The following is a 15,141-nucleotide window of genomic DNA, read 5'->3' as shown; positions in this document are numbered from 1 at the left end:
TGAGGATGTAAGAGGAATTTGATCAGGAAAGTGGCGATCTTTCAATCTGGCAACATCCTCCACCACTCCAACTCTAGGAACACTTGCCTGTTCCACTAAAACAAGGCTGCCTATTACAGACTCCTGAAACTTTACAAAAGTAATCTTTGACTGAGGACAAGATTCCTGGAACACAACAAAAGCATTAAAGGTTGCCAAGTGGAAAAGATGGATAGCCAACTTCTTGTACCAAATGTAAGCCTTACGAAGAGCAGCATACGGTTACAACCTCTGATCTACTCTGTCAACACCACCCATGTGCCTATTATAGTCTAAAATGCACACAAGTTTGCGCGCTTCAGAAACCTGACCCCAAAAAGTCACCGGTTCAGTGCTTTCATCATGTATGGTAGTCAACATGTAGACATCTCTCCTGTCTGAAAACATCACAGCTAGAAGCTCCTCGCAACTCAATGCACTGCACTGTCCCCGGGCAAGCTTTTGACAAACAAATTCTTTTGGGAAACCTTTACGGTTAGAGCAGCTTGTGCCACAAGCAACAGTGTCCACTTTGGCCAATTCCCTGAACAACCGCACACCAGTGTAGAAGTCATCTACATGTAAATGAAGGCCTTTGTTAAATAATCCTCTACCAAGTTCCCACACAATTTTCTCAGTCACTCCAAAGGTGGACGGACAACCAGGGGGGTTAATCCTGGATTCCTTACCGGTGTACACCCTGAAATTAGAGACATATCCAGTCGGACTGTCACACAGCATGTACAGCTTAATTCCATAGCGTGCCCTCTTACTAGGAATGTATTGCCTAAAAATCAAGCGGCCCTTGAACAGCACCAAAGACTCATCCACTGCAATTTCTTTCCCAGTAGCATAGATCTCAGAAAATCGATCAACAAAGTGATCAATGACAGCCCGAATCTTGAAAAGACGGTCACAATCAGGGTGATCTCGTGGCAAAGCTAAACCATTATCGACAAAATGCATCATCCGAAGCAGAAGCAAATACCTATCACGACTCATGACTACCAGAAATATAGCAGTTGCCATCAAGGGACTAGTAGACCAATATGAAGCCATTGATGGCTTCCCAAGCAAGCCCATCAAAAAAGTTAAACCCAAGAACTTCATCATCTCTTCCAGATTTGTGGGAGTCCACCGGGTAGCTCTAGCGTGGGGCTTAAGGCTGGCACTGTTTTCCCTCAAAAACTGTTCTGCATACAAATTAGTCTGCTCAACAATCTCTGCCAAAAACACATCATCCATAAACAACTGAAAAAAATCAATCGGCAAAAGGTTTTCAGTGTTCACCCTACACCCTGGAACACCAGTAAAGTCTGGCAATGCCGGCTGCACCATGCCTGGGGCAACCCAGAGGTCAGAACTTTCAACAGGAAGTCTTGCAGCTCCAGGCTGCAGCCCAGATGACTCTTGTCACACTATCGACGCAGCAATGTCCTCCTCTAACACAGGCACTTCATCGACACCAAAAGTAGCTTCATCAGCACTCAGAGTATCTTCATCATCAGATGATGCCATGTGGAGAGAAAACTCACTACCTGAATCTTCACCTCCCACCTCTGACTCAGAATCAGAGTCAGTCTCTGGACCATGGTCAGAGGAAGTATCAAAAAGCATTCCAACAACTTGCTGAGCAGTAATCCGGCGGCTAGCCATTATCCTTACTAAGAAAGGAGACTGCACAAACAACTCAACAACCAACACTGTGCAAAGTAAGTAAAATAATGTAAGCCTTTATCACAAAGAGCTATATACTGAAAAACTATACAATTCACTTACAAGAGACAGCTACACTCACCAGCACCTACTCTGCAAAGACACAGCAAATAGTCAAAGATATCCCACTAGAAAGAAAAAACATAAATCTACCGAAAACAAAATACTCATCAAGCACAAATGCAAAACATGTTTTACAATCACAAAAAAACTGAAACCAAACATACTGGTATTATTACACACTTTGAAAAAAAAACATTTACATTGAAATTGAAATTGTACAAAAAAGGTCTCTTACCAAATACATGCAACTACACAAACAGCAGAACCACCAGTAACGAAACCGCACACTGCAACAGTCCAAAGAGCAAAAGCCTTGAACAAGAACAAAAAAGGGGAAAATAAAACAATACACTTTACAAGAAAAAAAACAATACACATTATAACAAGCTATGTCACAGGCTATGTCACTACACAAATGGCGGCAGAAAGGGCTGAATACACATAAACAATTATATGTTCCCGTGAAGCAAGCACAATATTTATTTTTATATTCCTGGCACTAGTGGGCTGGGGCCACAAACGCTAAAAAAAATCAGGCTGTCTGTCCCCAGGGGGGAAGGAATATATATATTTTTTAATTTGGGCCAAAGGAAGCGACCCTTGCCCAAGGGGTTGCTTCCGATTTCAATTTAAACAAGATCCCTGGCTCTAGTGGGCTTTTACGCCCCACCCCCCTGGGTGCAGATCGGCCAAAAAAATGACCGATCTGCCCCAGGGGGGGCAGAAAAGTCTGAAAATATATTTGGCCCCTAAGGAAGCGACCCTTGCCCAAGGGGTCGCTTACTGCACACATTTTAAAACAAAAAAAGAAATCCCTGGTGTCTAGAGGGGCATTCCTGGTGCACGATCGCGACGCTGTGCGCGATCGTGCACCAGGAATTCCCTGCATTGGGACATCAGGGGAGAGGAAACACTGTTTTCTCCCCCCCGATGCCTCAAGGCCCCATAAAAAGCCCCCCGCTGCCCCGCCGGAGGCCCAAACTCACCTCCTGATCCTGGACGAGCTGGAAACAAATGGTTTCCTGATGACGAACGGCGCGCGCTGATGTCATCAGGAAGCGTGGGGGGTCCGGGGATGGCAGCGGAAGTACTTCCGCTGCCATCCCTGCTTGGAAAACCACAATCGATGCCCCAGGGGGGGAGCGCCAGCGCTCCCCCCGGGGTCTGTGCTGATGACAGAACGGTTCTGTCATCAGCACAGCCCAACCGTGCTGATGAGGGAACGGCTCCGTCATCAGCATTGAAGGGGTTAAGTGCCCTGGGTGCCTGTAGTACCACTTTACATGGGACACATAAATAAATGATATATGTATATGAAAGTGTAAGCCAATTTTGCCATATTTGAAGGAGGGAGCACAAGCACTTTAAGACTGGTTAGCAGTAATAAAGTGAGAATAGCCAACAAAGCGGCTTCAGAAAATAGGAGGTAGAAAGGCAAAAAGGTTTGGGGGTGACCATGCACAAAGACCAAGTCCAGCAATTATACTTCCACGGTCTACTGTCAAACTTACATTCTGGAGGCTACGAGTTGTGAGACAGAAAGAAATTGTCATACGTTACACTGATCAAAAGTTATCTCAATCCATTTCATGTATCTCTTCAGTGGCAACGAACGTTCCTGGACACCACTGGTGCAACTGCTATACTAGGCCATATATTGGTAGGATAATTTTCTCCACTCTATAGGATAATGCAGCATTTAATCTGTATCCATGCCTAGCATTCAGAGGTAGGTATCTAATATCAACACTGCCTCAGGCCACACCCTGGTGATATTTTATATACATATATGTGAAATTAAATGAAAATGAAATTTATAAAGTGCGACTATTACCCTAGGATGTCTAGGCGCTGACTCAATAACAAAGACTGAGAGGCTGTATTGAGATGTATTGATTAAGACGCCAAGTTTTGAGCACCTTCTTAAATGTCAGTAGGGTGGTGTTGTGTTTCAGTTCTACGGAAAGGGTATTCTACTGTTTGGTTGTGCCTACCAGGAAGCTTCTGCTGCCTCAACTAGCCTTTTTATATTTGGGTCATACCAAGTAGTTACCTGAGGTGTACTGAAGTGATCTAGTTGGAACATACCATTGCCTACTCTGCCTAAGGAACTCCAGGCCAATTCCATGGAGGGCTTTGAAGGCAGGGCACAAAGCCTTACAAATGCTGTGCTTGCTGGTCGGTAACCAGTGTAGATGTTTTAGCGTGGGATGCAGCCGATTCTTGTTTAGGAATGCTTAGTAGTAGACAAGCCACGTCACTCTGAACGATTTGTAGTTTGGTCAGGCATTTTCTTCAGATATTAAACAAAAGGCTGTTGCAATGGTCAACTTATATAAGACCAATGCTGAAGTTACTATTTTTTATATTGTTGAGGTATGAATAGGAAGACTTTTTTAGGAAGATCAAGCGTGAAAATGGAGTCTGAGGTTATGGTATTGACTTGCTCCTCAAACAAGAGGAGATGGTCAAAGGTAACTCTGAAATTCTTTACTGTGCTTACAGAGGAGAGCATCTAGTGCTTGTGGCCACCATGAAGGTGCCCAGAATGAGACATTGCTTCCAAAAAGAAAGACCTCAACTTTGTTGGAATTGAGCTTTTAGCAGTTTGAGACAAATCAGTTTCCAACTTCAAGCAAACAGTTGCAGATACCTGTGGTGGTGTCCGTAGGGTTACAGGCCATGGATATCACAATTTGGGTGTCATCAGCGTACTACACCACAGAGAACATAAATGATGTAATCAATTTTGCCAATGGTGTTGCATATACATTGAAAATCGTAGGGCTCTGGGAGGAGCCTTTGGGGACTCCACAGGGGAAAATTAAATAAGGTGATTTTAAATCCTTCAGAGCCCCAAATTGTTCTCTCTCGCTGAGGAATGGTTCCAGCAATAGTAATGCTCGACCCTGAATATCGATCGAGGTAAGTCGGTTGAGTAGTGTGGAATGAATAACCATATCAAAAGCCGCGGAGAGATCTAAAAGCACAAAAGCGGCATTACCTCCGGCATTTACTGTCTGTTCTGAAGCAGTGATCTAGGTGAGTTCAGTGCTTTGAAGGATTCAAATTGCAGTGAGGACTGTGGGCGGGTGATCTAACCTTGTGTTTGAAAGTGATGCCTGTCCCAGAGAATGGTTGCTAGAAATGTTGTGTTGTACAGCCTTGATCTTATCCTGAAAAAAAGGAATTGCAGAAAGTTTGATTGGCATTAGTGTTGGTGTTGATGGGAGGACAGGAAAGCTTATTTACCGTTGTGAATAGTTCTTTGGTTGAGTCTTTTGATGCTTCTATGGCATTGGTGTAATATCAGGTTTTCACAGCAAGGATTAAAGATTTATAGGTTTGCTAGTGATTGGCAGTAGATCTCCCTGTCCATGTAGTGGTAATGGAGTCTCAATTTCCTTGTTTGTCTTCGATATAATTTCTTCTGGGCCCTAAGTTTTTTTTTTCCAAAGGTGCGATTGAATCTAAGGATGTGGTGATCCATTGATTCAAAGATACTGCAGCTATATTTGGGTTGTTACTGAGTGATTAATGATTGTGGGAAAGGACTGAATTAAAGGCCTCTGATCAGATAGTTCACAAGCGGGGGATAGTTTGTGGCCCTTTGGGTGGCTGGAGTTGTGTGAGTTAAGCCGGGACTTAAGGATGAGTAGGACCACTAGATGAACTGACCAAATCAGCTGAAGAGATTATAAGGTTTGAAGAGCATCAAAGTTGAAAAAAATGCTATCCAACAGATTCTGAACAAGTGGGTAGCTCACTAGACTGATTGGGAGAGGCCTAAGCTGTCCATGGCATCTATTAATTCAGCAGCGCCTTGTCTCGTATGTCTTCTAAATGAAGATTGAAATCACCTACAATTTTGCTTTGAGGGGACTGGACTGTTAAGTCTAAAAGCTGATTTAGTGCCAGCATTGATGCTGCTCTGTATATTCGTAGATCATTAAAGGAGTCATGGCAAGTAATTTGAATTTTGTAAAAAAGTGCTTCGAGCGCCTTTGTAATATTTAAGTTGGTAAAAATTGCTTTAAGTGAACTGCAATATATAACGACGATACCCCCACCAATTGCAAATGAGCGGTCTTGTCTGAATAAGGAGAAGCCCTCAGGACCGCCACGGAAATTCTGGTACAGACGCTGTGTCAACTCAGGATTCTCTGATAAAAGCAATGTCTATGGTTTGCGTGATCAAGAAGTCAGCACATTCAAGGGTGTGTTTAATGAGGAAGCGTGCATTAATTAGAGTGCATCAGATTGGTTTTGTTGGGAAGGGTGCTGTTTTTGTACAGGTGGTGGATGTCAAAGTGAACACTTTAATTTTTTAGTTTATCAAAAAGAATCCACAGATAGGGTAGAAGGTGAAGTCTGTGCTAGTGGCATGACAGAGAGTAGTGCCGGAACGGGGTCTACCTGAAAGGTTCAGAAGATGAGCTCTGGAATATTTTGGTGCCACAGTAGATTGAGGGGGGAAAACTGCATAATGGTTTGCGCTGTGCGCAGTCCTAGCATGGGCTGCGCAGAAGGGCTAGCTTTTGGCTTGCCTTCGGTGCACCAGCGGCGCATCAGCTGTCAGGGGAATTAAGTAGCTGTCCATGTAGGAGGCGTGCCTAACACATGAGTGCTAAAGTGCGGACTGTCCTTAATAACGAGTGGGGTAAGAAAACAGAGATCGAATCCAGAGTCCAGCCACCCAACAAATCTCAACAGGCTCCCCTGTGAGAGAAATGGTACTGGAAAATTAAATGACTCAAATCAAATGGTGAGTTAAAAAATCCATAAAATGAATAAAAGCCTCTTAGTGCCCGTTTTGAGCTGCGAGTCAGACAACTCTGAACCTTGAGTGCCTGATGCACCCGGCTCCTACAAGGAAAGCAAATGGAATGTTTCTGAGCAACGATTTTAATTTTGCTCCAATGAGCAGTGCGGACGTGCTGTCAGGAGAATTAGGTAGCGGTCCATGAAGGGGGCGTGTCTAACACCTGAGCGCTAAAGCACAGACTGACCTCAATAATGAGTGGGGGAAGAAAAAGGGATTGAATCTAGGGTCCAGCCACTCACCAAACTTCCACAGTCATCCCTATGAGAGGAATGATATTTGAAAATTCAATGAATCAAAGCAAAGGGTGAGTAAAATAATCCAAACAATGAATAAAAGCCTCTTTAAAAGTTGTGCCCGTTTTGAGCTGGGATCCAGGCAACTCCGAACCAGAGCTAAGTGCCTGATGCAAGTGGCTCCTATATACACACACCCACACACACATATATGTATATCTAAAAGCTTTTGACTTACCTGTGAAATATTCTCATTTTTTGTGGTAAAGGTATGCGTGGTAAAGTCATATGTGTGGTAAAGGCACACACGTGGGAAAGACGTGCGTGATAACACTTATTGTAATGGCATACATGGTTAATGCCCCGTTGTTAATGCTGTAGGCAATATGGCCAAATTGAAGCCGCTACTCTTCTGGACTAGGCTGTAGTCTATCGCTGAACTGGCCATGAACAGATCAGCACTGGAGGTCATTAAAACACAAAATGGCACCTCTGTTCTCTGGCTAGACTACATCAAACAGCATATGGTGATGTTAGGAATGGGCATGTATTGGTCTAAAATCCATCCCTACTAAATAGAAACACTAAGGTAGCTGTTAAAGAGAAATATTAGATCATCATATCTCACAACTATAACCTAAATGCAAAGGCAGGTGGGTTGGTTGAAGAGTTCCTGTCCTTCAAACCCACCCATAAACTAGAAACATATGGATACATATGCACCGCCTTTAGCGCGCACCCTACTCCTAAAACTCAGGGTATGCGCGTTGCTTATGAATAACTTCACCTACAATTGGGACTGCAACCAACCCAAAAAACAAACCTGCCAATTTTGTAATTACATCATTGAAGATGTGGAGCATGAACATTTCTTTTGACCAGCTTATAGCAAATCTAATGCAACACGCATTGAAAGAGGAAAACAACTAGGAGAAATTGTTGCGCCTCACTACGCCACCTCAGGTTTATGATTTCTCCTTAATCTGGGAATGCTTCAGAATAAATGAGTGGTGCGTGGGAACACCCACAGCAAAACCTATGTCACACTCTTACACACAAAGTGTTGCATGAGAAGGGGCGATATTTACAAGCACATGTAAAGCCACACAGGTTGGCTTTTTGTGTCCTTGTGAATATCGGGCAGCAGGTTGTGCCGCTGATGCGTCACACAACGTGATGTACCGACTGTGCAAGGGGCTTGTAAATAAGCCCTCAGAGCCTCATTTATGAGGCACCTTGCACCGCCAGAGTGTCCCTTTTTGTGACGTTCTGTGGTGCAGGAGCATGACTCCATATTATGAGGCAGCACTTAGCTACTTTTTTTGGCTTAGTGCTGCCTCATAAATATTGTTACTTTTAACTCCGTTTTCTGTGCACTTGGATCAATGCATGGGTGGCGACACAGGTGCTGCATCGACTCTTCTAGCCACTGGTCGGTGATGCTTTGGACTCCAAGGAGTGGTGAGCGGTAGTAGTTCAGAAACACCTGGTAGATGAGAGGCGGACAGGAATGAAGACCATCTCAGGAACCTTAGAGGGAGCCTGTAAGAGCCGCAGTCCCAATAAGCGAAACACTTGTTAAAATGGAACAGTCCCTGACTGACATTGCTAGTGTCATGAGGCAGAGGCAACAACAACAGCTCTGCCAATGTGACACCAGGGAGGAAGTCACCCAGCTAGAGGCACTCAATGATATTCTCCAATTTGTAGATTGCAAATCGGACTGATATATTGCAACAATGGGTGCCTTCCTGAAAGACGTATTTGCCTTGTCGAGAACCGCCAGGCCCTTATAAGTACTGTACAGAGAGGGGAGCCATATCTTCTGCCCCTGATGTGTGTGTACCTCAGATACCTCCCACAGAAACACCACCATCCACTGGGAAGGAACAACACACGTCAGAGGAGGAAAATGTGGACTTCACCAATTTTTTGTGGAAAAGTGTCCAGTACCATGTGTCTGTGCCTCTTAGCAAGTTTCTCATTGGACCTGTGTTTATTCTCATGCCACTGGGCTTTTCACTTGGTACTGCCCCCTTTTAGTATGTTCACCTGTTAATCTGATCCATTGTGAACTGTTGATGAGGCCTACCTTCCCTAATGGCAATTTGGACCTCCTCCTCACTGGAATACTCCTCACCTTGGCATGTCACATGAAATGTATTCCCTTTTGACTCTGTCTGGGGATACTTTGGACTCGAACAATGTTGGGGTTGGTGTCCCAAGAATTGCTACTTTGAAATTGCCTATGTACACATATGTAAATATATGCAGTAGTGTGAAGCAACATGTTGTATGTCTGTTGCAGATAGGACTAACTAAAGTATGGTGGATCTGTACAAGCAAAGTACACTTCTTAGCATCTCAAGGAAATGATGCTATAATTCCTATCACATGTTCTGGTAGGACATGGCCAAACATCATGTACCTCCTATGCCATTACATTATGTGAAAAATCTCATTGAACTATTGAATATCATGGTGTGACAATAAGCAGCAGTACCTTGAGTGACACACAGTGAAAAAGCCTGACTGAGAAGCTGGCCTGGTATATGATGTCCACGTACAATGTGTACGTTGGCACCTAGCACCAGTCCAGACAACTCTTATGGTGATTGATGAGGTCTCAGACAACCTTAGAAAGCTATCCAAGTGGTAGCTGTGTAGAGCAGCCTTCAGGCTTAGCCTTGCAGGAGTGTAAAGCAGCTTGATTTTATAGAATGCAATCTTATAGTATAGACTAAATGAAAAAGACCCACACAAAGTATTTATAAAAATATGTATTCATTATATGACACTATCTACTATGTTACAGTATCTCCTACACTGAGATAGACACAAAGCACACAATACTTTAGAAAAAAAATCATAGTAAATAGCAATAATACGCAGAGGGCCCCTGAGGGGGACCAAACCAAATACTAAGTAAGTGGTATAAGAACAACAACTTGAGTCTGGACAATTTCGAGAGGATGTAGAATTGCTGGTGACCCACCGAACCACCCAAGGTAAGTAAATAGGAACCCTAAGGAGAGCGTGTGCAGTGTGTGAACACAAACACGTGGTCCGTACAAGTCTATGTGCAAGTCGCAGTTGGATTTTGAAAGATTACGAACCCTTCCCAGTGGACCCTGAAGGAACGCCGTGGAAGACAGAAGGTTGGAGAGCCACCCCTCCCATGGGTAACATGGTACCCAAGTTACCTACCCCAGGAAAGCCTGGTGCATACGTGTGAAGTGGCATTGGAAACCACTATTGAACCCAATGGAGGACTTCAGGAAAGTGCCAATGCCGGAAGAGGAGATAGTGTCCGGAAAATCCAGATGTGGATTCTGGAAGAGGAGTGCCTGAAAGCAGAGTGGACAGTGTCTATGTCACTTCGGGGTGACCAGGGAACTTGGAAGACGGATGCCCTCTGATGTTGTGTGCTTCAGGAAAGATGACGGTGACCTTGACTCTGCAGCTGCGAGGACCAGGCAATGCTGAGGATCACCAGGACCTGGATATGAGCTGTTCCATGAAGGATGTCAAGTGCTCAGTGGTCGATGTCCGGCAGGAGCACCAACAAGCCTTGGCAAAAGCAACCCACCCAGGAAGTCAAGAAGGTGCACGGTTGGGACCAGCAAGGTCCAGAAGACTCATCACAAACAGGGGAGTCAGGGCAGGCCCCGAGCAATCAGGGGAGCCTAAGAAAACAAAAGTGACCCTCAATTGGACCCACAAGCCAAAGGCACAGAAGTAGCGATAAGACCTCAAGCAGCTCACTAAAAGATGCAGGTCACGATGCACACAATGTGGTGTGGCCAAAGATTCTGGTCACTGGAGGTGATCAAGGGTTGGGGGTACTAGGATCCCAGAGATCTTCTTGCAAAAATATCAACAAGCCTTTCCAAAGGCAAACGAGACGCTGTACTGAGGGTTTTAGTTCTTGCACACCCCACAAGGACTACTGGCCTCAATCTTGGAAAGAGGGTCGAGCAGGCCTCGGGAGCTGAAGAACACCACCACCTGTGTTGCAGATCCCACAGAGCCTGGAGAATCTGGGGATCTGCAGTTCGGTCGTCTACGTTAAGGTGCCTGCAAATACAGGGGAGTGACTCCTTCACTCCAAGGGAGATTAATTCAGTTGTCCTTGATGCTTCTCAGGCCATGGAAGGTTCCTGTATAATGCACAGGCGATGCAACAGACTGGAAGGGAGATGAAGTCAAGCCCAAACAAAGTCCAGTGAAGTCCAGAGTGCCCAGATGGTAGAAGTGCAGTGGTTTCAGTTCTCAATCTTATCCCACAATCAATCTAGGGACCTCCACCAAGGTAAGCCCTTAAGTACCCTAGGGAAAGGGCTGGGATGATTCAGGGGATCCTCCCAGGGGAGGGTCTGGACAGAGGGGAGGTTACTTCCATGTCCTTTGTTCGGTTCCATGCCAGAGCAGGAGTCAACGGCTCCCAGGGCTGGTGTGAACTGGACTATGCACAGGGACACTGAATGTGGCCCTCATGCAGACTTTCAGATGTTAGCAAGCACACCCACCCAGCTCTAATACACAAAATCCTGTCTCGGAGGTGGTCACACCTCCTGGTGACAGGATGCCTATTGTTCTGCCTTCCCCTGCTCGAGCCTGGCTCAGCAGCAGGAGGGCAGAAATGTGTCCCTGGTCGGCAGCAACCATTTTGGGCTGTCTGGGACTAGAAGGCTGGTACAGGGAACACTGAGAGCCTAACCGGAGGCTTTTCCAGTGCTTTGAATCATACCTCCCACACCGTTTACAGTGTGGGGGCATGATTTCAGCATGTTTGATACCAAACATGATAGGATTCATTACAGCCGTTTTCGAGATGGTCATCGCGCGATTATGCAATGACCCTCTATATAGTATATGGCTGCTTCACTGACAACCCAGGAGAATAGACTCTGTAGGTTGCAGGGGTGTACTGCTCATGCAGGGGCACCCGCTCACTTAGAACCAAGCACCCTGCTCTCAGGATTGTAAAGGTCTGTTATAGGGGTGACCTATAGGTTTTAAGTGCAGTGACCCTTAGATATAGTAAACACATATCTTTAGTAAGTGGTGCATGCACCAACTTATACAGGCTTCAATGTCAGGCCTGTAATTCCATTTTGAATGGTTTCTCATAGGTGGCATAAGACATGCTTCAGCCCATGGAAGACGTCTGGGGTGCCTATGCCCTGGGTTAACTGGTACCATATACGAGGGACTGACAACGGTGCCCCAGTATCCAATCAGGGGTGTACCTAAGTACATAACACAACAGTTTAAGGAGAAAGCAGATAGACTGGGGTCCTGATAAGCAGGTTCCCAGTCAGACTAGTAAAAAACAGCATCTGATCAAGCAAAAAGTGGGGGTAACCATAAGAAGCATATCCTACTTTCCTACACCGACTAATCACATAATTGTATAAGTGCACAAATTGGGTCCTGTGAGGCATGTGAGTCACTAAAATCTCAAATGGTTTCCTCCAAAGAGGAGAAGGGGGTTACTGGGAGCTGGATTGGTAGGTCCAGAGCCCGTGCTTCTAAGAATAAATCACAATATCAAAACATCGGGCTTCTGCTCCTAGAGAGGAGGGGAGACAATCTAGACAGGATGTGTGTGATTAGAGGCCGAGCATGAAAGCAGTCAGCAAGACGGTTTCATGTTGCCCTCACACATCAACAAGGGGATGTCATGCTTCATCCTGGGGCGGTGCTTCTCGTTGGGCCGGTGCTGCAATGCCCTACGGGTTGCCCGAAGGATAACTTTAGTGGAGATCTTTTTCAGAAAATGCCGTAGGATGAATGCAAGCACGGTAGTGAGTGCAGTGGAGTAGTGAGTATGTGGCTGTGGGATAAAACTAATTGGGGAGGTCACAAGTATCCTTTAATTAGTGGACCGCCCTATCAGGAATAAAAAACGATTTACAGGTAAATGCTACCATTAAGGTTTTTTAAGGAACCCCGGTAGTCAGTGTACTATAACTGGGTAAAACAAAGTACCCTGTAGTCGTGAGGGAGAGGCCTCTTTCAGGTCTCAGTCTGAATGATTGTTCAACATGTTTCACGCCTATCTGGTGGTCATAAAGATCCATGGAGCTTCGCCAGGACAGGAAAAATCAATTAACTACCCCACACATGTATATTGCCCTTAATGTGCTACCTACTGTGTATGTGGTTAAATGTCCAACCTGTCAAGAGAAAAGAAGGGGGATACAAAAAAGGGTTATTATGTTCCCGGTGTGAGGGTGTATCATCAACCAGGAAGTCCATAATAGTGGACCAGAATGTCTGTGTGATTACGAGTTCAGCCTCCAGACACAGTTAACCAACATACATGTAAGACAAACAAGATATGGATCATAGGTTTAAAATCAGGCTGTGGCAGTGATTTCCACAGTGACGGTGTCACTGTGACACAAGTTCCTGTACCACGATGCCAGTAGGGTACTGAGTAGGTATCTAAAGCCAATAAACAAATGTACAAGACATATAGTTGTCAGACTATAAAGGAGAAGACTGGCATCTCCGAGTGAGCATGATACAGCATAAGTAGTGAACATATGGTGGCAGGCATCACAGACAGACGAACATAAAAAGAACTTCCTGATTGTAGTGCACATCCTCACTCGAATGGTGCCCATGTACAAGTATAGCAGGATGACTTGGTAAAAAATTATCAGTGATAATCACACTTGTGAGCCCCCGATTCATGTCATCCGTATAGCATCGACTAGATGAAGAAAGTGATAAATGTGTCTTCTCGGGTAATGAAACTGGTCTTATACACTTTTATTTAGGATGTTTGAGTAGCACTTACCTAACAAAGAAATGCTAATTGCCTCGTCAGGTGGCGAGGAGATGCTGCGCACAAGTGTGCTAAGCTGTAAGTGAGGCAAATTAGAGATTTGAAATCTGGTATAGCGGGCCTGCCGTAATGAAAAGTAAATGTTGGCCGGCCCGAGAATCAACAGTTGTACTTACAGTTAGATGAGTGTGGACACGTTGTCTGCACCTACCCGTGGCCTCCGTCTACCCGGAAATGGGACTTCTGGGGCCATCAGAGCTCAATATAAACAGCAATCAGGTAACGGGCTGCAATGGAGAATGTGTGAAGCAGCTGTGTATTCTCCGCGCATGTCTGGCGGCCATACTGGGGTGGTTGGGACGACAGTATTGATGGTGAGAGTGGGCATGTCTGGTGGCCATATTAAAGTGGGCAATAATGTTTTGAAATGTATGCCCGGAAGGGTATCTTTCTATCGTATTCACGCTCCCATGCAATTGAAATTCTGGAGATAAAACCAAAGATCGCCATATTAGTTCAGAATAAGGGGACACAAGTTAAAAATGCCATTCATATTGAAAGGGGGCAGGGTTTTGTCTCATTTTAATAATAAGGATGAGTAACCATAATATTAGACGGACAATACTCAGGTGCACACAACTCAGGAGTAATGTGACCTATGGTAAATATAGATAACTACATTACATTACTCTGAGAGAATCCTCCAGGTAATATGATTGGAAGGGTATGACATGAAAATAGTATCTGAGGGAAGAGGTGTCTCTACAGAGAAATCATTGTACCTGAATGATAGTGTATAGTCAAAGTGATATAGGTAGGGAACACAGGAGTCTCCAGGTGATGTTCTAATACATTGGTAGTACAGAGATAAGGACCCCAAGTTAGACTAAAGGTAAAGAAGCTTGATAGAGTGTGATATACACTCATGCAGAGCCGGTGGCTGGTCGCATTGGTTGAAGATCATGGTAGGAGACACTGTATAACATATGGAAAGTAATAACTTATAACTCAATACATGGAATTTCATCATCCAGTCCATTCCTGTTAGTTTGTAAATGGAACACCCAGTGTTGATTGCAACTGAAGAGAATAGTGGCATTCCAGGAGGAGCTGACTTTGAGAACTGTCCATCTTAGGTCATCAATGGAGTGAGTTGGGTCCTTAAAGGGATTGCTCATCTTGGTGGCATTCTGTCCACATCTAATGGTGTTTTTATGATCCCTTGCTCTAAATTTGAGAGGTCATGCAGTCATACCTAAATAATACATCTTGCAGGGGCATGTAATCAGATAGACGCATAGATAGACGTTTCTGGTATTGCAATCAGTGTGTTGCTTTTGCACCCAGGAAAAGGACCCTAACTGTATGGTAGTATAGTGTACAGTTGAAGTGCACGCAGTGCAGCTTCTGCATGGGTAATGTTCGTTACTGGTGGGAGATTCCATAGCGTGGTTTGCAAGTTGGATTTCTTCAAGCGTGGTCTTGTG

This window comes from Lissotriton helveticus, chromosome 3_2 (assembly GCF_964261635.1).
Source record: "Lissotriton helveticus chromosome 3_2, aLisHel1.1, whole genome shotgun sequence".
Lineage (NCBI taxonomy): Eukaryota > Metazoa > Chordata > Amphibia > Caudata > Salamandridae > Lissotriton > Lissotriton helveticus.
Note: the sequence above shows the minus strand (reverse complement) of the source record.